Raw genomic sequence first — 26,999 nt, 5'->3', positions numbered from 1 at the left:
TTTTAGTAGAGATGGGGTTTCAGCATGTTGGCCAGGATGGTCTCGATCTCTTGACCTCATGATCTGCCCACCTCAGCCTCCCAGAGTGCTAGGATTACAAGTGTGAGTCACGGTGCCCAGCCTTTAATTGGCTTCAATCCAAAAGGTTCAAGCTGAGAAAGCAACTGCAGGTATGAGACAGCAAATCAGAAACCAGAGATGGTAGAAATGCCGCCCAGCGCAAAAGAGGCCTGGATAAATTCTCCATACTGCTGGGGCATAAATGAAGACACTTTTATAGGGTATCTGTGCTTCAACTATAGATGAAGACAGCTGTTCCACGTTGGTTCGGACGCATTTCTTTTTTGTCTTTTTTGGCTCTGTCGCCCAGGCTGGAGTGCAGTGTCATCACAATCTTGGTTCACTGCAACCTCCATTTCCCAGATTCAAGTGATTCTTCTGCCTCAGCCTCCTGAGTAGCTGGGACTATAGGTGTGTGTCACCACACCTGGCTAATTTTTGTATTTTTAGTAGACATGGGGTTTCACCACGTTGGTCAGACTGGTCTTGAACTCTTGACCTAAAGTGATCTGCTTGCCTTGGCCTCCCAAAGTGCTGCAATTACAGGTATGAGCCACTGCACTAGGCTCCGGACACACCCTTTTATTTGACAGATATTTAGCAAGAACTTCCTATATGTGCCAGGCCTTGTGCTGAGTATTGGGGAAGTAAAGGCCATTAAATCCTTAAAGTTTAGTTGAAGATAGAGATAAGGTAGCAATTACCAAGTCCTGTGAAAAGATAGAGGTAAACATGGGGTTATATAAGTGCCCCCAGACAGGCATCTCTGTTATTCACCAGTTTGTGTTGGTAAGGGATGGTGAGGGTGTCAGGCCAGAGATAATGTTCCTGAGACCTGCCACTTGAATTGGGTCTTGAAAGGACAAATAGGGGTTGGCAATGTGAAGGAGAGAAGGAGGGAGAAAAAATGCCAGGCAGAGAAAATATTAGAATCTACAATTTTTGTAAAAACTGTTTTATAAAACATGTAGGAAATTAAACTTCGCTAATGTTATGTAGAGATCAATGCTGGTAGCTGGTACCTTTACTCACTCTGTCTGATGGATGTTTGAGAAGCATAATATGAAAGGAATTTTGAAGGCAGTGTGACACTCTGGAACTTGGAGGCATTGACAGTGGCACTTTTTCTCACGTTGAATTTCAACTTATAGCCACATATTGCAGTTATAACATATTGTTCAATGGATATTATATTATCTAGCATTAACTAACATTCATAAAATGAACAATTAGCTTAAAAGGATCCTACAAACAAACCACTGATCAAAAGTAATACAAGGGATATAAATACAAGTGAATAATAAAGTAGCAGTGAAAACATTTCCACTACTCCCTTCACATAGGGAAGTCAAAACGGTGATTCCAAGATCTGACTCCAAATTGGTCAAAACAAATCAAAATTATGAATAAGACTTTGTGAACTATGAATTTACATCTAGTAATATTAGCAATGAAGCTGGCTATGATATTTTTAAATTACCTATACCTTGTTTCCACATGAATGTGTTTTGTTTCTTGGGATATTAGTGAAGCCATCATGATTGGCAAGACTTTTTAAAACAAAGCATCACCATGAAGCAAATCTCTGCTCTTTTTTGGCTACATTTAAAGACATGCAATACTCAACCTGGGACAACATTGTTTTAAATTTGATGATAAATTTTTAAAAACTGTTTTCAAAGTTTCTTGCATAATAGCAGAGGCAAAAAAGTCACATACTAGGAACGACTTGCTCTTTCTGGTGGAATAAAAATGGCTGAAACATTACAGGGAAAACAGTCTGGCATCCAAGCATGTTGGATATACACTGATCACCAATACTGTTTGAAGACCCATAGAAAAATCTGCCAGTATGTAAGTCCCTTAGAAAAATATGCCAAATATTTAAGAAACAAAAGCTGATTAAAAACTAGTCAGCTTTTCACAGTTCCACTCTTAAGTATGAAGAAACATCCAAGGATCACTAGGTATATGAGGAAATTCTCCAATGTGAGAAAAAGAAAGAAACAAAAACTAAATCTAGAGCACATAAAGAAAGGAGAAACACTTTGGGAGGCCAAGACGGGCGGATCACGAGGTCAGGAGATCAAGACCATCCTGGCTAACACGGTGAAACCCCGTCTCTACTAAAAAAAAAATACAAAAAACTAGCCGGGTGAGGTGGCGGGCACCTGTAGCCCCAGCTACTCGGGAGGCTGAGGCAGGAGAATGGCGTAAACCCGGGAGGCGGAGCTTGCAGTGAGCTGAGATCCGGCCACTGCACTCCAGCCTGGGCCTACAGAGTGAGACTCTGTCTCAAAAAAAAAAAAGAAAGGAGAAAAAAAAGTTTTTTAAAAATTACCACTAACACTTTGAGAGAGGAGAGAAAAGATATTGTGTATGGTATCCATGAAAAAGATGAAGGGAAATAATCAGCAGATAAAAATAGTTCTTGAAAATTAAAAATAACACAGCAGAAATAATTCTGTAGAAGAGTTGGGAGCTAAAGATGATAGGGAGATAAGGAAAGTTGAACCAAAAGACAAATAGATTAAAAGCAAGGAAGACAAGACAAGCTGATTAGGCCCAGAGGTTCCAGATATGAGTAAAAGGATTTCTAGAAAGAGATTACAGAGAAAATGAAGGGAAAGAAAAAAGCAATATTGAAAGCTTAAAGAAATGTCTTCGAAATTTTGAAGAAAACAGTATTTCAAATTCAGTCAAATTATTGCATTAAGTGTGAGAATTTTAAAAAGACATTTTCAAAAATGTAATTATTTAGAAATGTTACCTACCATGTATCTTTCTATTTTTTTGGCAAGCTACTAGAGGATATACAGTAAACAAACAAACAAAAAGAGGCAGTAAATCAAGAAATGTCTATTAGTCAGGCTGGGTTAACTGCTATTTAAAAAATCCCTAAATCTCTGTGTTTTGGCACAATAAGTTTATCATTTATGCATCAGTCCACCAGCAACTCTTGAGACCAACTCTCCTCCAAACAGTGATTCAAGGACCCATTATTTTAGGTCCTGAATCCCTGCCATTCAGCGGGAAATTGGGAATAATATCAGGGAAATTTTTGATAGGCCTGGAAGTGACTTGCATCACTTTTGCTCATATTCCACAGGCCTAAACTCAGTAACTTGCCTGCAAATAATTGCAAAGGAGCCTGGGAAATTTTATCTACCAAAGACTTAAAAAGAGCTGAGTTGGTATCCCTGTTGAGTAAGACTGGATGCTGAGTAGTGGGGCAGGGTATATCATTTTACTTACTGGTTAAACTGTGTGCATGTTGGTTTTTAAACATTATTTTGAAGAATAACTTTTTAAAAATAATAAAAACAAAATAAGTGGACATCTAGCAAGGCATTTAGGATCAGCAACCAATCTGTTTTAGATATGTGTGTGTGGTATTTTTAAAAAAATTTTTGGAGGCTATACCAGTACCTAGATCTATTTGAAAATGTAGATAAACAAACAGGAAGGTCAGCTAAAATTTTATTCAAAATACATACAAACAACTTTTTACTAGATTCCTACAAAATCAATGAAAATATTGATAAAATTTGAGGTTATGATAAAGACTAAGAATTAAAATATATGAATCTAGGTAAGTTTACTTTCTTTTAATATTAGTCTATAAAACTACTATCTAAAATTACCATTTATAAATGCTTAATTGATATCTAATAATATTCTCTAGAATTTAGGGAATTAATCTAATTAATTTTGCTAAGCTGACAACAAAAAGCACAGAAAACAACTCAAGAAATGCAGACCATATAACAGATGACTGTTCTTATTACCTCTGGAAATAGTAATTCTCAGGGAAGATAAAATGTTCATCATACTGTTGTAAAATGAATGAAAGCTGCAATTTAAAATTCTGAATCCTGATAGCATAACTGTACAAGAGGGGAAAGTGAAATTTACAAGGAACAATTAGAAAAATTATAAATACTTGGGTTTTCTAAAATTATTTTATAATGTATTTGATCACTGAGCTATTAAGATTTTTCTCTTACAAAATTATAATAAATCCTAGGCAGTCTGAAAATCCTATCAGCAGGAAGCATGTGTCTTTTTTTAATGCAATGTGGCTTTAAAATGAGCAATTCCCAATTATTAACCTTAAAACATCTCAACAGACAGAAATAGAGATAAATGCATTGTTTTTCTGGAGCCCCATACTAGGCATTTCCATCATCTCCTCTTTCCTTCATGGGAAGCAATTAAATTTTGCATATAAGATTTATAGTCTTTGGAAAAGCTAAATCATTAGAACAAAACAATGTGGCCATTTGAAAAGAGTATCAGGGTAGGTAATAACAATTGAACTTTGAGTTATTAAAGCAATAAATTTTTTAATCAATTTGGAAAGTATGATGAGTATCTGAAATCTTTAGTTGGTATTAGCTAATTTTTCTATTCTAAGACAAGTATTCTCAGAGTGACCTCTTAAGATCTCTTCAAGACCTAACTCAATTATTACATTTTTCTTCAGACTTCCTAAAGAAACATAAAATACTTTAAAAAATCAGTACAGTCTTTATTTTGTTTAATTCTTGTGAAAGTTACTTGTTCCATAAGTCTTAGGATTTTTATAAATACACTTCTGCTTTTTAACCTGATGTGATATCTGTAGTTGCCAAAAGCAGTACCACCACCATTTATTGCTCTAAGTAGAGTTAAGGTTAATTCAGTATGATATCTACCACCTCATAGCTGATAACATCATGCTGGGACAGTCCCACCAACAAAGGTAAGAAACAAGTTACATAACAGGTTCAGTATTTGAATAAGAATTCTTGAAGCTGTAGACAGGATCCAGGAAACCAAGACTGGAATATTCTTTCAAATCTCCTGGGAAACTCTTTCCACTCAGGAGAGTGCAAACACCATAAAAAAATCTTTCGGTTCTTGAACAGCTGAATGCTGATGAATGTGTACCCACAGTGCTCACACCAGCAGATTTGCTAGATATATGGTATTGTTTAGGGGAGTCAGCACAATGTTGTGTGCTCATGATCAACCAAAGACCCCAGACAGGCTGCAGCCCAAAGATACAGATAGGAAAAGGCACAATTCAGAAACATATGACTGTGAGCCAAGATCAATTCAAAAATGCTCCCAAATATTTCCAAAGGGATGAAACAATTTATGTGGCAGTTACTTTTAACAAAACAACAAAAATTCTTACAGTACTGCCTCCATCCTTGTCATGGTCCTAATGCCTCTCACCAGGTTTACTGATGCAGCCCCTGATATCTCCTTAATTTCAGTCTCTTCCATGAATTCTCATATCTATGTGGACTATTGCCAAACTAATCTTCCTAGAGAATTGCTCTATTTTTTTTTCCATATTCTCCATACTGCAGTGAGATGGCCCATGTGGAAGATTGTAAAAGTAGCCTTCTCCCTGTATCCTTTATGATGTGACTTTGCAGCTCCTCCCATTTAAGTCTCTACCGCTGGAATCCAGGCTGGCCTTATGATATGCTTTCACTAACAGAATTTAGCAAAAAGCGATAGTGTGCCAGGTTCAGGTTGATGCCTCAAGAGACTTTGGAACACTTTTGCTCTTGCTCCCTTGTATCCCTATCATGTGAGGAGAACAAGCACAGACCAGGCAATTGGAGGATGAGAGAATAAACAGAGGTGAGCTGAGGCACTTTGGCCACCAACCAACCAACAACCAGCCAATGAGCCTAACGTGTGAGTTACTGCAGACCAGCCCACCACTGCCTGACCTTCCAGCTAACTGCATCCCACCTGATAGAAAGTCCAGCTGACATCCACAGAGCCTGGCCCAGATCAGCAGAATCACCCATCCAGCCTTACAATAATGGACAATGGCAAATGGCCTTTGTTTTCAGTCACTATGTTGGGAGATGATTTGTTACATAGCAAAAATGAATGAATGTAGCCCCCACATACTACTTGCTTATTCTCACCTCTAAGCTTACATCTACACAGTGATCTTCCTGGAAGGCTTTCTTTCTCTTTCCTCCACTTCCATCTGTCCAGACACTTTAGGTTCCAAGTCAGTCCTATCTTACAAAGCTTTCCTTGACTACTTCAATCCAAATAAATATCTCTTTTTAGTTTAGTGTAAAAAAAAAAATTATTCTCTAATATTTCACATATCCTTTATTATATTACATAAGCCCATAGTTATCTCAGTCCCTAATATAGAGCTAATTCCTTCTGGAGGCTTAATAAAAACTTACTAGCTGGAAGCAAGTATTCTCCCAACCCCTTCAACCTGTGGCCTGGTTTAGGCATCAATATAAACTCTGTCAACTGACTGTGTCTTGGAACCAATTCACAGGTGCAAAAATTTCCCTGTGGAAGATCTCTATAAGGAGAATTGATGGCTATACAAATACAGTTTACTTAAACCATCAATTTCCTTTAAATAAAAGAACTATGTTGATAGATTTTTCATATATATATATAAAGCTTAAGAGAGTTCCCCCTTTGTAAGGGCTATCAGTTTTTGTTTCTACTTATTAAGGATGTACTTCATATTCATTTTACTTGACACCACAGGAAATTGTGCATGCCTCAGGCTACATAATTCTGAGTGTATTTCTGAGATCCTTTGTCTATTATTTCAAACTGTCACAAGCTCAGTTGACTCTTAAAATACATCAGGTGAAATAAGGTCACTTAATATTTTATGTGTAATATTAATTTAAATGCCATAATAAATATCCATGTTCAGTAACATCCATGATTGCCTCATGTTCTGACATTACTTTTTCCAGAATATGATACATACACATGATAATGCAAGAGTTACAGCACTAGAACTTTAATGCAATAAACAATTTTAGCATTATTTACAATTTTGGACTCATTCGTTACCCCCATATAATTCCAACAATTAGGATGAAAAATTTAACTATTCAACCTATTTTAAGTGTATTTTTTCCCTTTACTGAATTTTTCTTAGAAATCACAAATGCATACTCGTCACCAAAAGAAAAAAAAAACTGTCTCAGCTCAAAACTCTTATTCTAAGATTAATATTAAATAGTGATACTACTGAATATTATACACAGGACACTCAAGAAGCAAATTTAAGTCAATGTGCAATTTGGTTTATGCAGAAAAAGTTATCTGTTAGAAGTGATACTGGCTAGGAGTGAAAATAGCTATTTGTTATTTAAAGGCAAACACTTCCTGAGTATTTGCTATGTGAGGTACATGTAAAGGGCTTTACCTTTAGGATCTGATGTAATTCTCACAACAATCTCATGAAAGAGGTATTAATATCAGCTTCATTTTTGTGAATAAGGAAACTGAGGCTCTTCAAAGTAGTCACTTGATCATAATCACACAGATAATGGGTCATATTTTTAACATCACGTACCTTGCAGCTTGCTCTTGTTTTCAAAAATTCCAAATGTATTGTTAAGGGTTCCCCTTGAGATTATTCTGAAGACAAAGCTTCTTCCTATTAACATTTCCACCCATATCACCTTTACCTAGGTAGCTGCTGCCTTCTGTGTACAACCAGAGCAGGACAGTGGGTGTGCTGCATATGCGGTTTCCACACATGTATAACTGTAACTTTAATGCTTGTTCTTCATTTTCAAAGTCTGCTAAACTCACTAGTCTAAATTATTAGAAACTTGATGTATTAAATCTTTGAAAAAAATTATGTTTTAAAAGAAGATAACCAAGAAAGAAAATAACCAAAAAGGAATTGCTTAGTCTGAAGGAAACAGTTACTCATGACAGAATTTTAGACAAGTGTGAGGATATGTAATTAGACGAGTGGTTCTCAGTCTTGGCAGCACATTAAGATCACCTGTAGCACTTAAAAAAGTTCTTACTCAGCAATCCCTAGAGGTTCTGATTCAATTGCTTTTTGTGGTGGATACTGGGTACCAGCATGTTTGAAAAAATTTCCTAAGGTCGTGATAATTGTCAACCAGGATAAGAAAACCACTAATGTGGATAAGGAGCTCCTAGAACTGTTCACAAAATGCTTACATATCCAAAAAATTGGATCCATCTTTGGTTTTCCTCAGACAGTGAATCGGTCTGTGGCACTGAGCTTGCTCTCTAAATGAAACACATTTTTTTCTTCACCAACATAAAAAAATGTGCACTTTAAGACTTTTTAAAATATAGTTTTCTATGAAAGAATTTGAAGAAGACATTGGGAAAATGTTTTTAACTCTGAAGTGTGGAATGGCTAATAAATTAATCCCAGAAGCAAAACAAGAACGGTGGGCAAATTGGGCAGCAAAATGATCAATTATTTCTGAACAGGAAAAAATAATCACAAAGTCAAAACAAAAACTTCACACTGAGAAAAGCTACTTGCAATACATGTGACAAATGGGTAAATTTCTTCAACTATAAAGAAAGGGCTTGAAAGGCCCAAGAGAATTGCAGCGGCAACACCCCAATAGCAGTATGCACACCTAGCAATCAAAGTTTAGTTTCTAAGTACCATTCACCATTAAAAGGAATTGGGGTCCTTAGAGAAATGGCTGATTCCAGGGCTGGGGCAGAAAAAGGACCAGACGAGCCCAGAACATCTTCTTGTGCCAGGAAGTAAGAAAGTACTAAAAAAAGGTAAGGACATGTGAAAAGGACATAGGAACCACCTTCAAGGGGATCCCACTGTCATTTGAGTACCAAAATAAATATAGTAACATTATAATCCATTGAATGAAGTAGGAATCTAAGAGTCCACAGTGAAACAAATAGAAAGTCAGATATGGAACAAGATATTTATGTAGCTTACAAGTTTCCCCCCATAGAGCATTTATTGATTTAAGAAGGGAAAAGGTAAATACAGATAAGACTGGTAGGTGTGACTTTAATAGCGTGATCTAAGTTAACATCAGCTCATCAGACAAATCAAAATCACATTCCATCTGATAGGATACAATGAGAACGAACATCACTTTGGTGGTATTCCTGCCAAAATTCATACTGTGATTCTAATCATGAGGTAACAAAATGACAACCATTCTATTAAAAAAAAAAAAACTAATCTGTAATCTTCAAAATTGTCAAAGTAAGGAAAGTCAAGGAAGCACAGAAACCCATTCCAAAATGAAGGCAACTTAATTAACAACTAAGTGAAACACTTGATTCTGAACCAGATGTTTTTTCTGTGAAGGATATCGTTGTGACAGTTGGCACATCTTGAATGGAATCAGAGAGCTAAATAGTAGTAAAATATCAATTTTGGGCCGGGACTGGTGGCTCACACCTGTAATCCCAGCACTTTGGGAGGCCAAGGCGGGCGAATCATGAGGTCAGGAGATCGAGACCATCCTAGCTAACACGGTGAAACCCCATCTCTACTAAAAATACAAAAAAATTAGCCGGGCGTGGTGGGAGGCGCCTGTAGTCCCAGCTACTCGGGAGGCTGTGGCAGGAGAATGGCGTGAACCCGAAAGGCGGAGCTTGCAGTGAGCCGAGATCACGCCACTGCACTCCAGACATTTAGGATTACCACTAAAAACCGTAGCAGACTGCTGGAAGCAGAGGGACTTCTTGGAGGAGAAATGACTTATTTTCCCCCTCAAAATTCAGTGGAAGAAAGAAGGAATCTGTAAAGAGAAAGATTATGTAAATAAAGCTCTGAAGTTTTGCGGCAGCTCTCTAGCAAATCTGAACATTTAACTGCAGTTAAAATATTTTTTAAAGTACAGATATTTATGAAGTTTCAACAAATATTTCACAAGTACAATTTTTTTCAAAAGCAAACTCGTTTTTTTAAAATGCTACCTCTTCTCAGAGATAAGAAAGACAGTGTTCATTGAATTAGAGCTTAAAGAGACCTCTGGAGCTCATCTAACCCATATACCTACTGCTGGATTATAACCCCAGACTTTTTGTTCTGCCCCGGTGGGTGTGGAGAACAGATGGAAGTCATCCTCTGATCTGGGTGAGCTCCAGGGTCTGCAGATAGAGTGCCTAGCCCCTACGCAGCCTGCAGTCATGTCGTGCCTGATTCCTGTCAGATCTCCTCCAGCTGATGTCAGTGTTGATATTTTGTGGTTCACAAGCTCCATGGGCAACAGGCTTTTCAGACAATGCTTACCTCCTGGCTGGCATTTTCCTAATGTTCCTGAACCATGTAGCTTGTGGACCAAGCTAAATGGGAAAGGGTGGAAATTGGCTTTCATCATATTCTGAGGATATCTCTGGGATGCACAATGGTCATATTTCACCCCTTCCTAGAGTGTAATCATCTTTCAAACAAGATTGCTTCCTAGAATCACTTGTACAGTTTCTGTTCCCAGACTTCAAATGCCCTGCAGAAAGAACAGCACTATCAGTCTCCTGTTCCTCATTCCTTGCCCCTTCCTTCTATGTGATGTATTAACCAGTCATCAAGTGGATTGACTGAACGACCCCTTTATTTTTTGCTTTCACCTAACATGAGATGACTGGGCCCAAAGTGGAGAGTTCCACAGGAGAGGGAAGACATGGACAGAGATAATGCTAAAATTAGGGAAATAATCAGGGAAATCTATCTCCGAGAAATCCGAGTTCACATGTTTTATACCTGAAATAAACTGCAGGAAATCAATGAATCTTCATAAAACCACAGAGTGGGAACAGACTTTATAGCCACTTGTTCCAGCTGAATCCTGTTTACCATGAATACTTATAGGAGTTCTTGAGCTATAACCCACATTCCAGTTACAAAAGCTTTTTTCTTTCCTCTTTCATCCATAGAAGAGGCAAGTTTGTGTAGTACTGCTTGGTCCCTACAAGTTGTAATGTCCTTACTTTCTGGCTAGATAAGAATATACAAAGTCAGTATTTCTTAAGCCTCCCAACTTACCTATGAGGTAGGAACTATTTTCCCCATTTCTCAGATGATAAAACTGATTCTTAGAGAGGTTAAGTGACTTATTCGGGATAAGTGACAGAAGCTAGGAGTGGCAGAACCAGGATTTGAAGCCAGACAGTCTGATTCCAACGTGTGTTAATAATCTCATTTCTGAAAAAAAAAAATTGCAGTGTTTGATGCATAAAAAAGAATATATGTGACATCATGTTCTGACTATCTCCTGTATGACCAACCATTTCCAACTTTGTGGCTTAGAACAATGATGTACTACTCTCTCTCACAGTTCTGAAGGTTAACTGGGCTCAGTTGGGCACTTGTCTCTTGGGGTTTCTCATGCAGTTACAGGTAGTGGCTCGGGCTGGAGTCATCTGCAGACTCAACTGTGCTGGACACCCATGATGGCTTCTTCACTGATATAACCAGCAACTCAGCTGGGAATAGCTAGCCAGACATCCCTGGTCTTCAGGCAGCCTCTCTATGTGACTCACTTGGGCTTTCTCACATGGTAGGGTCTGGATATTTGGACTTCCTGCACGGTGGCTTGCTTTCTCAGAACATGTGTTCCAAGAGGCCCAAGAGGCAGATACAAGGCTTCTTACGACCTAGGCTTAGAAGTCACACGTGTCACTTCTGCTGCATCCTCTTGATTAAGGCCCCAGGTTCAATGTGGGAGAGGACTATACAAAAGCATGAACACTGGGAGGCACCGTGCTTTGGAGAGCCATCTTTGCAGACTAGTTACCAAATATAAGTTATGAAGCATAATCAAAACACAAATAGCCATCAATCCACCATGCAACTACTGCAATAAAATGTTATCATCACCATTGAAGATATTGTGTATTTTATCCTTAGCCAAACCCACTGACCTCAACAAGTGGTAATGCTGTCCTAAATTGTGTGATTTTATTCCCTTGCTTTGTTGAAAAACAATGTGTGTATATAACTATTTAATTTTATTCATTTTAAAACCATATTTGAATGGTATCATATAGTATTGTCAACCTAAATAGCAAACAGAGAGAGGCTATCTAAAAATATTTAGTTTAATCAGGAAAAAATAGGGCATTGCAACATGGGACACATATTCTATGACAAATCATAGGCACATCCAGGAAAGCAAAGAAAGACAAGCATTTTTAAAGGTAAAATGAGGAGGGTTACATAAGTTGTTGTGAGACAATTATCCTTGGTTACAAGGATCAATAATAAGGGTAGCATCAGTCCAAGACTGGAGAGGCATTTGCTAGGCAGATGTCCGCACAAAAATATCTTTTTCTTTTTCTTTTTCTCTTTTTTTTTTTTGTTCGGAGGGGAGCACAGTGTGCAAGGTTGTGGTGGTTTTATGCAATATTATGGGTTTGGCAGAATCTTGTGATAGTTTCTGGCAAATATGTGTAAGAATCCCCCCACTTCATGACTGCCTAACTCCATTTTGCCAGCATCTGACATAAGTCACTCCATTTTGATCCCAACAAATTTCACAGTATATAGTCTTTCATTACTGCTTTTTTTTACTCTCAAAACTCTGTAGTAGTCCCTATTTATCCACAGTTTTGTTTTCCATGGTTTCACTTACCCATGGTCAACTGTAGTCCAAAAGTATTAAATAGAAAATATCAGAAATAAACAATTCGTAAGTTTTAAATCACAGGCCATTCTGAGTAGCATAATGAAATCTTGCACTGTCCCACTTCTTCCCAGCTGGACACAAATCATACCTTTGTCCACCATATCCACACATCCATGTTGCCCACGTGTAAGTCACTTAGTAGCTGTCTCAGTTATCAAATCAACAGATCACGAGAAGAAGAAGGCTAAGTACAGTACAATAATATATTTTGAGAGGGAAAGAGAGAAAGGGAGAGATCATATTCACATAACTTTTATTACAGTATATTATAATCATTATCCAATTTATTATTCATTGTTAATCTCTTACTGTGCCTAATTTATAAATTATAAACTTTATCTTAGGTATGTATAGGAAAAAACATAGGATATATAGGGTTCAGTACTATCCAAGGTTTCAGGCATCCACTGGAGGTCTTGGAATATATCCCCTGAGGATAGGGGGACCCTCCTGCCATGTTTGTAAGATTCATCTATTTAATTGCATTTAGATTTGAATCATTCATTTTCACTGTTGTAGCATATTCTTTTATGAGAAAATACCAAAATGTATTCTCCTATTCATAGATATTTGTGACAGTCTTATTTTTTTTGCTACTCCACACATTACTACTATGAACACTTTTCTACTGTTTCCTAAGGTACATATATCAGATTTTTTTCTCAGACATATACCCAGGAGAGGAGGCTGGGTCCTGAATTACAAAGAAAATTGTCTTTTAATCAGTCTCCCTGTCCCCAGGATCATACCTCTCAAGTCTGTTCTCTACGCTCTTTGCACAGTGATCTTTCTAAAATACAAATCTGTTGTTACTCCCTTACGCCAGGGTCTTCAGTGGTTCCCCACTGACTATACCAGTGGCTCTCAAACTTTTGTGTACACCAAAAGCACCTGAGGGGCTTGTCAAATACATGTGTCCTGATCCTGCCACTGGAGATTTGGATGTTGTCACTCAAGGGCAGATACTTGTGTTTTAATAAACCCCCCAAGTAATTCGATTGCATACGAAAATTTGAGTATTACTGAATACATCATTAAGGTCCAAATTCTTACTGTAATGCAAAAGACACTGCACAATTTGGTGCCTGTCTATGATTCCAGACTTATCTTCGGCCCACCTTGTCAAGCACCCTCTAATCTAGCAAGGCCAAAGGGCTTGAAATTCCTGGAAGGCCTACTTCTGTCCCTAGACCTATCCCATCTATTTCTTACTGTGGCAAGTGTAGCTCTTTATTATTATTTTTTTTGCTGCCAGTCTTTCTCAGGGGAAAGCCGAGGAAGTTTTCCTATTGCCATTTTAGCTCTGACATCTTGCATAGTACCTAGGTGATTAAGGAATATTTGTCAAATTCATTGATTCTTCCCAAGGTCACAAAACCAGTCAATGATGCATCTGGGATGAGAACCTACAGTTCTTCCTTTTTAGTCCAGTGACCTTTCCACACCATGCAGTCAGTCATAATAACCAAATATCACATTACTATAGTGCTCCTAATATCTGGACTAAAAGAAGGATGACCCTTCATTCTCCTTAGGAAAGGAGTACAAATTCAGTCCTGAAGGATTACACTGAAAAGAATATCCTCCTTTCAGAAATACAGGTTGAGCATTCCTAGTCCAAAAACCCCCACTCAAAAATGCCTCAAAGCCGAGCACGGTGGCTCACGTCTGTATCCCAGTACTATGCAAGGCTGAGGTGGGCTGATCACCCGAGGTCAGGAGTTCGAGACCAGCCTAACCAACATGGCGAAACCCTGTCTCTACTAACAATACAAAAATTAGCCAGGCGTGGTGGTGCATGCCTGTAATCCCAATTATTTGGGAGGCTGATGCAGGAGAATCGCTTGAACCTAGGAGGCGGAGGTTGCAGTGAGCCAAGATCGTGCCATGGTACTCCAACCTGGGAGGCAAGAGTGAAACTCCATCTCAAAAAAAAGAAAAAAAAATGCTTCAAAATAGGAAACTTGTGGAGTACCAACATGATGCCCCAACTGGAAAATTCCCCACCTGACCTCGTGTGACAAGTTGCAGTCAAAACTTTCTTACACAAAATTATTTTAAAATATTGCATAAAATTACTTTCAGGCTATGTGTATAAAGTGTGTATGAAACACAAATGAATTTCATGTTTAGACTTAGGTCCCATTCCTAAGATATCTCATTGTGTATATGCAAATATTCCAAAATTTAAAAAAAATCTAAATTCAATAATACTTCTGATCCTATCATTTCAGAAATACTCTACCAGTACCTGTAAATCCTTGAACCTCAATTTCTCTTTTTTTTTTTGAGACAGAGTCTCGCTCTGTGGCCCAGGTTGGAGTGCAGTGGCTGGATCTCAGCTCACTGCAAGCTCCGCCTCCCGGGTTTATGCCATTCTCCTGCCTCAGCCTCCCGAGTAGCTGGGACTACAGGCGCCCGCCACCTCGCCCGGTTAGTTTTTTGTATTTTTTAGTAGAGACGGGGTTTCACCGTGTTAGCCAGGATGGTCTCGATCTCCTGGCCTCGTGATCCACCCGTTTCGGCCTCCCAAAGTGCTGGGATTACAGGCTTGAGCCACCGCACCCGGCCCCTTGAACCTCAATTTCATCCCAACAGGACTAAATTATGGTTCTCCAAAAAATGCAAAGTTTGTTTCTGTTCACTTTAGTAAATAGCTTTGAAAATCTACCATTGTTTTTAAAGGTTGCCTTTGAAAAAGTCATAGAGGTTTGCTTATTTTGTCACCCATCTTGTTTTTATTTGTTTTAAATCTATTTACCTTCACTTATTTTATAAATCTTTTCTGCATTATTTATAACTGATTCCATTGTTTTAATAAACTTAGGAAAACCATGTGTAACCTCTTCAAAACTATCCATATTTTATTATGCATTTCTGGGAGGCCTTTTTTGGAGATTTCCCATGGATCAGAATACGAATGAAATTGTTATTGTTTTGTCGTTGAACTTGGCTTCTAGCTTTAGAATTCTCTCTAAATGCTTTTTCAATCAGACTTCTAGGGTCTTTTACAGTTTAATGTTCTCATGCTTCTGAATTTCCGCTCTTTTAGAAAAACAATGTTGTATGCAACTTCAAATAAAATATAAACAACAAAAAGATTTATCTGAAAAATCAGTTAAGGTGATTATTGGGTAAATGAAGTTAATCTCATGTTGAAATAAGCCAAGATATTTCCATTGAGCAACATATCCTATATTACTGATATGAATTCTTGCCCTGACAGTGAGCTACAGCAGACAACTTGAGACAAGAATAATTAATTAAAAGATACATTTCATGAAGCAGATGACATTGACAGAGTAAGAAATAAGTAAAGCAGGAAGGCAAAACAGAATTTACAATCTACAGATGAGGCACTAAAAAAAACTCAGCCCTTTCAAGTGGTATAGGTATTTTATTCTGATGAACAAAAATGCAGAAGGCAATTCAACCCTTTAGAGGTCTGTTTTTCATCAGCTTTGATCTGAAAATTGAGACAAGTGTTTGGAATACTGTCACTGATAAGGAGGAAAGTGAGGGCTGGAAGCATAGTCGAACAGAATGTGGTTACTTACACCCTGAGCGATTAAACACTCACTGCATTTTTTAAGGCAAATTCCACAAGTCACACAGTTTCAGAAATCATTACAGGGAAAAAGAACACCACACTCAGTACGTTCATAAGAGCAAAAGCTGTCATGACCACAGAATACCAAAGCATAAGCTGTGCACATATTCCCAGTTTCATCTTTAGTTTCTCTTATTTGTTTCTAGACACTGTTTTCTCTGCCACCGACAGTGTTTACAGTCTCTGACTGTCACATAATGAAACAGAAGCAGAAAGCCTTTATTATGGTGTTCATACTTTGGAAGACACCAACATAGCTGGGTGCCAGACTTGCTTTTGTTTTATTTCATTTTTATTCTCTCACCTGGAGAAGGTTATTTCCTTGCTCTGAGGATCCTAAGAAGTTTCAGGTCAGCAGGTTGTTAGTAATTAAAAGATCAAATTAATAAGTCCAGTTGCATGGTTGAGATACAAGCCAATGGGACCTAAATTATTATAGACATTTGCTTCCAGAAGAGGAAGAACCATTCCATAAGCCCATCCTTCACCGTATTCTAAGACTTTTTGGTCCAGGCAAGAGTGAAACTTCTCCAGTTGGCCTGGGTTGAGTTTGTGGACAATCTGACCATTTTATTCAGTGCCTCTCTCAATTTAAGGGTCCGGCAAGACCTAATTATCAGCTAAAAAACAGAAACTTCTGACTTAACCATAGTGCTTTGGTTTCCTCCTTGTTAGCAGAATGCATGAAATCTCTTTAGAGTTGCTCCCTTTCTGTATCTGTGCTAAATGACTGTGCATGTGTGACAAAGAAGTATAGTTAATGAAATCATTTAAACATTACTCAGCACTCACTATGTGGCAGATACTGCAAGGCACTGGAGACACAAAGAAGAATAAAACATAATTATCCCAGGCCTCAAGCAGTCATGGTCTAGTGGGGGGAGACAGATCTGCAAACATCTAATTACAACATAATGACATAATGCGGAAAATGCTGTAATAAGGAGTACACAGGGAGCTGTAGGAGCAAAGAGGTGGGATGAACTCATTCCACAGGGTTTCCAGGAAAAGGGAGACTGGGACCATGTGACAAAGATAATGATATATTTATCTGCTAAGCCAGAGTTCTCCAGGTAGAGAAGGAGTAGAAAGGCACTCCCAAAAGAGGATCTAGCAAAGACCAAAGCTGGTTGAATGTTTGAAAATATGTTTAGGAAACAACTGATTTGGAAAGTTTGTTATCAAGGGACCGCATTCAACAGGGGAAACCTTGGAGAAAAGAAATAATCCCCTTTCTACCGACACACAGAGGAGAGCAGATGAAGTAAACATTAGAGTTGCTTTGAAAAGGAAAAGAAGTAGAGATGGTTCAAAGAAGCAACAGACAGTGTGATGGGGAGGGAGGAGGGTAAGATAAGGTAAAGCCAGTCCCAGATGGATGCCCTCATGTTTCCATATTGTTTCTAAGTCCATACCTTTATCTGGTGCATTCTATTCCATTTTTACACACGTTCCCCTCGCCACCTGGTCTCTAAAGCAGCACTGAATCCCTTCAGTGACAGGGTTCAAAGATGAGTCCAGATGTGGCCATGCCCCAGGGATGGTGTTATCTAAATTCCAAGAGAGACATAGACTAAAGGTCCCCTCAAAGAACAAAAATAAAAGGGAGAGAAACATTTCCTCAGCCAAATTTGGGATCTGGAGGAGGAGAAAGGCTCTCTGGACAACTGAACTCCTGGCAGAACTGGGGGACAAAGCAGAGGCTTGTTACCTAAAAGACCAGGAACATTCAGCAAGAAACTAGTGATATGGATTAATTTCCAGGATATACTTTTTTTTTTTTTTGAGACAGAGTTTCGCTTTTGTTGCCCAGGCTGGAGTGCAATGGCGTGACCTTGGCTCACTGCAACCTCCGCCTCCTGGGTTCAAGTGATTCTCCTGCCTCAGCCTCCTGAGTAGCTGGGATTACAGGCATGTGCCACCACGCTGGCTAATTTTGTATTTTTAGTAGAGATGGGGTTTCTCCATGTTGGTCAGGATGGTCTTGAACTCCTGACCTCAGGTGATCCGCCCACCTTGGCCACCCAAAGTGCTGGGATTACAGGCATGAGCCACTGCGCCCAGCCCCGGGATATACTTTTAAGTGAAAATCCTGGGGCTGTTATGCACATCCTAGTGTGTATAACATAGTATTAAAAAGTACACACATAAGGTCAGGCGTGGTGGCTCATGCCTGTAACCCCAGCACTTTGGGAAGCTGAGGTGGGTGTATTTCTTGAGCCTAGGAGTTCGAGACCAGTCTGGGCAACATGGTGAAACTCTGTCTCTACCAAAAATACAAAAGTTACCAGGGTATGATGGCATGAGCCTATGGTCCCAGCTACTCGGGAAGCTGAGGTGGGAGGATCACCTAAGCCCAGGAGGTTGAGGCTGCAGGAAGTTGTGATCATGCCACTGTATTCCAGCCTGTGAAAAAGAGTGAGAGTCTAAAAAAAAAAAAAAAAAAAAAGAAGAAGAAAGAAAGAAAACAAAAAAAGGGAAAGAAAATATACATGTATCTTCTTGTTTGTGCAAATAGAAACACAGTAAGAATAAACCTGAACTAATGAGATTGGTTACCCAAAGGAGATGGGTAGGGACTCGATAGAAAGAATGGGAGAGCAGGAACAAAGGAGAAGGACTAAAGGGAGATGACATTTCTCTGATAATATCTTTAGATATATATGTGTATATATATATATGTACACACACACATACGTGCTTTGACTTTTGATATCACGATCATGTTAGTCATATTGAATAAACAGTCAAAATGAATTAGGAAGTAGAGAATATCCAAAATGAAATACAGTAACAAATTTGAAAAACAATGTTTTGACTGTATTTTGTAAGGCTAAAGACAAAAAAAAAAAAACTGTTCACAAATATTGTTACTGAATTTGTTTTTCACCAGCATGTGAGTTAGCAATTCAATAACTACTTTGTATATATTCTAGGACTGCTCAAATAAATAAATATATTGGGGGTAATGAGAGTCTGGTTCCTCACTGTTGGAGACAGAGATGGGACAGGCTAGAATGAACCCTGAGTTGGTGGTTTGGAATCTGAGATATCAGTGTGAACTTGTGTTTTTGATATATCTGAGATAGCTAGAGATAGAAAAAGATGTAGATGGATGTACATGGAACTTACGTATGTGTATACATGCATATATTTCTCGTCTGTTTTCTCTGTGAACCCCTAGAAACAATAACACCTTGGCAAATGAGCCCACCCAGCGCTCAGATCGCATTTTCATTTTAAAATCATTCTCAAATAAAAGGAACCAGGGATCCTTGGCTGATTCCAGAGTTGACGAAAAAGAAATACAAGGGGAGCCTGAAATATCTTGTGATGGCAGAAAGTAAGGAAACGATAAAAAATTGACGAGTCATGTGAAAAGGATACCAGAGTCCACTTGAGGGAACTCCCCATGGTCAAAGCTGGGAACGGTAACAAAATAAATGAGACTAATAGATTGTAACCTACTGATTACAGTAAGTATTCATGAGTATATCAACACTGATAAAAAGACATACTGTTTTCATGTGGGCCTTTATTTTCTACAATATCCCCATCTATAATAATGCAATTAGTAATATTTATCTCACAATATTGTTGTGAGGATTCATTTGGGAGAGGGTTTGAAAGAACTATTTAAAACACATGAAAAGTGCCTAGAAATGTTAATTGACTTCCTGCCTCTTTGTACACAGTCATTTTCCCAGAAAACCAAACTATCACAATTTTGAAGCTGAATCCCTGGTAGAGTTTTGATTTAGTCTTAGAAATACGGAGTTAGTCACTTTTTAGCAGCCTCCTTCAAACTGAAACCTTCTACCCATTGACCTGTCAGTGGTACTTAACCTAGAATAGTTGTTAGGAATTCATCATCATCTCCCTATGCATTCTGCCTTCAGTTTCTTCCCTCCAGGTAAATTGCGGAAGTGATGCTCAGAATTAAACTGTCAGGATGCTGCGATTCTGCTGCATGCTCCGGACAGCTGGCCGTTAGGGAGCACTACAGGCTTGGAAGAGGTGACTTGTCTCCCTGTGTACAGCCCTCTGGGTAGAGCAGCTGTCATCTGAATACGGATGCTGATCTCCAACAGAAGTTCCAGTTTGATTACAGATGTCATTTCAGCATTTTTTCCTTTCTCTCAATATTCGAGTGGTCCATTTTTAGGATTGTTTAGAAGAGCTTCAGTGGACCTATTTTCCTACCTATTTTCTATGGGTATTGTCTTCCCCTTCAGGTAATATGATCCTTGAAGGCAGAAAATGTTTCTACTTTTCTTTGCTGATCCCTCAGCATCCAATTTAATAATCTGCACACTAGACTTGATGCTATCAATCCAGTTATGGGTGCAAACTAATCTTAGGAAGCAGATATAAATCCAATCCTCCTTCTGTTAGAGGGAGATAATAATACCTGTTTTTTACTTATCATACAAAGATGTATGTTCACATCATTTTTTTAAAAGTTAGAAAAACATACTATGATTTGTGTGTAAGTGCTTTAGACTCTCTGGCATCAAGACAGTTAATTTGTTGATAACACTACGATGTTACTTATTCAACAAATATTTATCAAGCATTCATGATAGCCCTGGTATTGTGTTAAATAGTGAGGATAAATAAAACTCAAGGCAAATAAAAGACTATAGCATCTGTCCTCAGTGAGTTTATAGTCTAATAATACATGACAGATGTAAAAATATGTTCAGCAAAGTGCCATAGTATGTGTGCTATTATAACCCTCTGTACAAGACACATTGAGGCACAAGGAAGGGCAAGATGTTCTATTGAAATTGTTGAGAAATGCTTCACAGAGAAGCTATCAATTTGAGCTAAGTTGGAAAGACAGCCTAGCAATGGCATGAAGAACAGATAAAAAGGAGAACTGACTATAAGCAAGGAAACCAATTACGAGACAATTCCAAGAGTCCAGGCTGGAGATAATGAGTCCTGCAGCAGTGACAATGGCAGCAGCCAGCACTCTGTAGGCCCCGTATGAGGAGCTGAGTGAACATTTATTGAATATGTGAGGAATATCCAAGGAAACTGATAGAGACAATAAATGTTGAAGGAGTAGGTATGATAGTAATTAATAATACAGTCATTTAACAAATGTATGTTGTGTCTCTACTAAAGATTGAACACTGTTCTAGGTGATGAAAATATAGTTAGTAAGCTAGACCCTGGTTTCAGGGGATGCCCTTTTTAACAGAGAAGAAAAATAAACAAACAAAATAAGTCAGGTGTGTATAAGTGCTACGAAGGAAAATGAAGCTGGATAGGAAGACAAGAGAACAGTAGAGGAGTAGGTTGCTAACTTTATGTGGGGTGGTTAGGAAAGGCCTCAAGGGCAGATATTCCTATCAGTAGACAGATGAGCAAAGGAAGGTGGGGAGCTGTGTATCTGGAGGAAGAAAGATCCAGGCAGAAGCAGGAAGGTTAGCATTTCTGGCACAGAGGAAGCAGGAAGAAGAGAAGCAGGAGGTGAGGGCACAGAAGAGGAATACAATGTGATAATGTGGGATGGTCTTTCCAGGATCACAGGTTGTCCCGCAAGTCCTGTGTGCGAACACTAAGTGAAATTCTGAGGGCTTTTCTTGGCAGCTCCATGGATGCTGCATGTGGTGTCCTTAGGAGTACTCAGGGCTCTAGCCTTTGAGGAAAAGGAGTGCTCTGGAGTGGCTTCATGCTTCCTTGTTGAATTCCTGTGCCATTCAACCAGATAAATAGTAGAGGTAAAGCCAACCAGAGTGGTGGTGAATGAGATACGCAATGAGTGTGTTAGAATATGTTGAGGTTGAGGTGTCTATGAGTGGCCAAGACCAAGAATTCCTGTGCCATTCAACCAGATAAATAGTAGAGGTAAAGCCAACCAGAGTGGTGGTGAATGAGATACGTAATGAGTGTGTTAGGATATGTTGAGGTTGAGGTGTCTATGAGTGGCCAAGAGGGGCTGTCTAGTAGGCTGTCTATATAAAAATCTGTATCCCAGGAGAGTGTTCAGAGCTGGAAATAAGTGTTGTATGCTAGTTTTTGATAGTTCTCCCATGGGAGTTGATGTGGTCACTGAAGGAGGGGTGAGGGAAGCAGAGGATGATGCTATCACCTGATGATTGCCAACATTTTAAGAAAGGGCAGAAATAAATGAGATTGCAAGTAAGACTGAGAAGGAATATTTGGAGGTAGAAAAAGGAATAATAAAACTGTGATATCATAGAAGTCAAAAAGAGGAGATTTCTCAAAAAGACAGGAATGGCCAATCACGGTGGCTCATGCCTGCAATCCCTGCATTTTGGGAGGCCACAGTGGATGGATCACTAGAGGCCAGGAGTTCAAGACCAGCCTGGCAAACATTGTGAAACCCCATCTCTAATAAAAAATACAAAAATTTGCTGGGCGTGGGGGTGTATGCCTATAATCCCAGCTACTTGGGAGGGTGAGGCAAGAGAATTGCTTGAACCCAGGAGGCAGAGGGTTCAAGCTGAATTCAGCCCACTGCACCCCACCCTAGGTGACAGAGCAAGACCCTGTCTCCCCTCAACACACAAAAGACAGGAATAATGAACATTGTGCGGTGAGGAAATGCCGAATGGGAGGTAAAAATACAAAGACACTGAGCACAGGTTACTTTTTCAAGGAACTTGTATAAAGGAAAATGCGTGGGATATTAACAGGAGAAAAATCAAGGGAATTGAAATGAGGCAGTTCTTGCTTTTATTTTCGTTTCAAAGGTGGTTGGAACTTAGCAAGTTTGTAGTCTTTGGGAAATGAATGCCTATACAGGAGCTGAAAATTTAGGAGAGAAAAGAAACAGTTAATTGAGCAAACTCACAGGAAACAAATGAAAATGGGAATAAACGCATTCCACTTGGAAGCCTGGTTCACTAGTGGGAACAGCACCCTTATCTTAAAGTCTAATCCTGTCTTTACTTCAAATTTTGATATTCTATGAATCATGGGTTTTTTTTGCATTAAGTTTAATTTTTAAAATATATTGCATTAAAATACTATTTACCTTTATCACAGAGTTTTTGGTCCTCTGAAATTTTACAGCAGAACTCACACACACACACACACACACACACACATAAATAGCAGAACTCACACACACACACACACACACACACATATAAATATATATATATATATATATATCCTTTACTCACCAATGAAAATGTTATTAGGATTAATTATTCAGGAATAAGTTTAATCCTCGGACAAACATTAAGGACTAGGGATGTAGGACATAAGGTGGAGGTGAATACTCTCTGGGGCTCAGGGCCTGGACTCCCAGGAAGTAGAAATACTGTGACTTCCCTCGTGAAGGAAATGAAACAGAAAGGCACCACACAAGGCATCCCCATCTACAGATGGGTCTGGTTTTGAATGTGAGCCACATTGACAATAGCCATTAGATGTTTACTAAATCATTCTTCTGTGACCTGATCCCAGGATCTTCAGTAAAGCTGTCTATCAGGGACAAATTACTGCGCAGCAAATATATAGCAACTAATGAACTCATATAATTACCAAATTATGAACCCATGCAGTGCATTTTCTTATATTAGCACACTGTTTTCACAAAGCACAATGTATGTCCCTCCCCTTGTGATAGCTTTTCCTTCATCTCTGACTGATACATTCATGCAATAGACTTATGAGTTTCATATATTTACTTCTTTTCTAACAGCATAAAATGCTACCCACATAGTTGATTGGCATCATTTTTATTTCTTGATGAAACCCAATTTAATTCTTTATTGCTGCTGATTTACAATTTTCACTGGTGATAAAGAGAGAATGAAGGAATTCAGTTGTGAGTATCAAGGCTCACAATATCATAAAAATAGCTAGTTGATAGCAAAATATCTCACTAGCCAGTCATGTAAACATAAGTAATTGTTTTGTGAAGCATTGGCAAAGGAATTGACATCTATTCATACTCTCATTGTCAATGGTGTGATGGTAAACATTTAACAACTAGTTCTCTTGAAATAAATAAATAGCCCTATGTTTTTGTGTTTGCCAGTTTCCATGGTGTAAATGCTCATAGTTCATTTCAAGCTACCCATGTGACATCACTGAACATGGAGTGGAAAAGAGTTGCACAGTTTTATATGATATTTCTACCATGTAGATAATATGAACATAAATAATGAGTATAGATTGTTGTAAAATGTAGTAAAATCATGAAGATGTGAAGAGTTTGGATTATTTGTTACCTTTTTAAAAAGAAATTTATTTAATTCTAAGGTTATACAATTTAATTTTTAATAGTGATATGTATTAGTTTGGTGCAAAAGCAACTGCAGTTTTTGCCATGACTTTTGATTACTTTTGCACCAACCTAATAAAATAAAATTCCTGAAAATGTAACAGTTAGCTCTAATGAGCCTGTATTGTCCAGCTTCAGCATACCACTGTTCCTTCCAACTTTAATGAAGAGAGTTAGTTAGGAGGAGACAGATAGGAAGCACATAACTTCTTATTTACTATAATAGCAGCAGCTCTCAGAGATGGTGGCTGCCTGCTTTGAAGGAACAACAGAGAAACTGAAAACTCAGGCAAAGAAGGTTTTCAATGCAAAGGTACAACACTGAAATATATAATCATGATTGTCACATACCATGAACAATTCATAACACTTCGACACATCTAGCTTTGTGCTATGCAAGTAGGGCCTTGCTACTGAATGCCCAACTCTGCTACTCTGCCAGGTAGCTTTGTTTGGGATATGGAAATGTTTTTCCATTGTAGACTTATAAAAACCAAGGGTTCCAGTCTAGAACTGGAAAATGGGGACTCATCTTAAAGATGGTTAGTCTTCTCAAATATAATGCAGGGGATTGCTGTTTGTAGAATAGTGCCTCTGGGATCAAAGTTCCCTTTAGCAAAACAAGGTTTGGCATGCTTGTGTTGGAAGAAAAATTCTTTCTCTCCAGTCTTATGTCAAAGTCTAAGCAACTTAAGAGTATATCTTTATGGTGCAGGATTTTTGTCTGCTACTTTGCCAGTTGGAGCCCTCCATGGCCAGCGATGCACCCACCTGGGCCTCACTTGGCCCCAGGCCTGCTGCAGGAGGCACTTCACCCACTCGGCCCACGAGGCCACACCTGGCTCGTGCACCAGCTTAGCCCACAGCTGTGCCCCTGCCTGCCTGTATTACAGCTTGCACCCGCATTTCGTGGTTCTTGAGTTCTTATCCCATGTCCAAGAAGAATGAGGTTACACTCATAATCAAAGGGTAAGGAGGATGGAGAATTTTATTGAGTGAATGAACAGTTCTCAATGGGGGGGAGGGAAGGGTGGTCCCCTACCCAAAGCTGGGTGGTCTCTCTCTCAGTGTGTCTGGGTCCAGGGCTTTTATGGGCTCAGAATGGGAGAGTGCATGCTGATTGGTTTATGAGTATGCAAACGAGGCTAAAACAAAGGCACCACAAAAGGTGGGCATGACAGTGTAAAAAAACAATCAGGGAAGGGTAGGTATATGTTAAACAGGTGAAGGGAGGTGATCAATCAGAGGAAAGCATGCCAAACAGGAAGAGATGTTTCCAATCCAATCCATGGATTTATCCGAGACTTGTGGCTTGGTTTTCGGGCTTTAGTTTAATCTTGGTTTCAAGGTGGGGTTTCACCAGCAGCCTGCCCCTATCTGCCTAGGCAATCACCTCCCACCACTATCATTTGTACTGTCTCGACTGGGAATGTGGGTCCAGAATATGACCCACTTAGGTTTTCTCCCAAATGGGTCATATTCTGGACCCGCATTCCCAGTGTTTGAATCAGTTACCCAGTTTGAAAGCCCTAGGCTTAGGACATGTGCAACATTGAATTATTGGGAGGATATCCATTGAGGAGAGAGGCAAGGGAGCTAACTGCTAATGTGCTGCTCCAGAGCCTCAGCCCTTCCCACCTGCAGGAGATGGGGAATGCAGACTGGGAAATTCAGTCTTGAACCTGTGTAGCCATTTCTATTTCTGGTCACAAAGCCTAATCTTGGAATTCAACTTTTTCAAGACCATAGTTACTATATATTATTTTCTACATATGTTACTTAACAAATTTCTATTCTTTGAGCAACTTAGATTTTTAATGTTCCTCTATTCTGGTTAGGAAACCTGTCAGTGAAAGTATTTTTGGTATAGGGCAATGATTTTCCAGATAGGAAATACTTCCTGGAGCAGTTCCTCTATGCTGTTGGGTTCTGAGTCAGATTTTATTTGATGAGAGATTTCTCAGCTCAAAATGCAAGTTTGAAAACCACTAGTAAAAAAGAGACTGTACATGTGCTACATGACAAAAGTAACAAAGAATTAATCTGGAAGCATTTGAAAGTCACTGTTGGAATTTAGACTATGATACAAGTCAGTTTAAAGCTAAAAAGATGTGAAAAGGGGCCCTCAATATTAAATTGAAGATTGTTGTTCTGATATCATTCTTACTCAAGGACTATTGATTTTTTAAAAATCAAGCTGTTTAAAAATGTGGTGCTAAGAATGAAACCATATTCAATGACAAATGAACTGCATAAACTGTCTTCACAGGGCCTTATCAAAGCCTTTCACATGGTGCTTCGATGGTTTGTTTTGATGGGCAGAATCTGAGTCATGTACCCTTATCTAGCTTCATTATTATGGATATGAACTTGGTTCCCAGAGACTCTCACTAGTTCCACAAAAGGAGATTTTTAAAAATGCAGCCTGATAAAATGAGAGATGGAGAATGTTTTATTCTACTGTATTGCAGCTTAAAGACATCTGACCTGAGTTTCTGCAGGAAGTTTTATTTATAGGGAGAATATTTAGGTTACAATCTTCAGTATTGCTCTCCTCCCTTTACTTTCACTTTCTCCAAACCAGATTTAAGTATTCCCACCCCAT

At 38.8% G+C, this 26,999-nt stretch overlaps 1 long non-coding RNA gene across 1 annotated transcript in view; it reads left to right on the top strand.

Annotated features, from left to right (window-relative positions):
• The window catches only part of LOC105512708, a 46,329-nt gene that overhangs the window by 13,623 nt on the left and 5,707 nt on the right, over positions 1 to 26,999 (top strand). Inside the window, exon 2 of the long non-coding RNA XR_001001900.1 lies at positions 20,022 to 20,235. This is a non-coding gene — a long non-coding RNA (uncharacterized LOC105512708). The remainder of the gene's footprint in view (positions 1 to 20,021; positions 20,236 to 26,999) is intronic.

This window comes from Colobus angolensis, unplaced genomic scaffold, assembly GCF_000951035.1.
Source record: "Colobus angolensis palliatus isolate OR3802 unplaced genomic scaffold, Cang.pa_1.0 Scaffold218, whole genome shotgun sequence".
NCBI classification, from domain to species: Eukaryota; Metazoa; Chordata; class Mammalia; order Primates; family Cercopithecidae; genus Colobus; species Colobus angolensis.
Note: the sequence above shows the minus strand (reverse complement) of the source record. Positions and strands in the feature narration are given on the sequence as shown.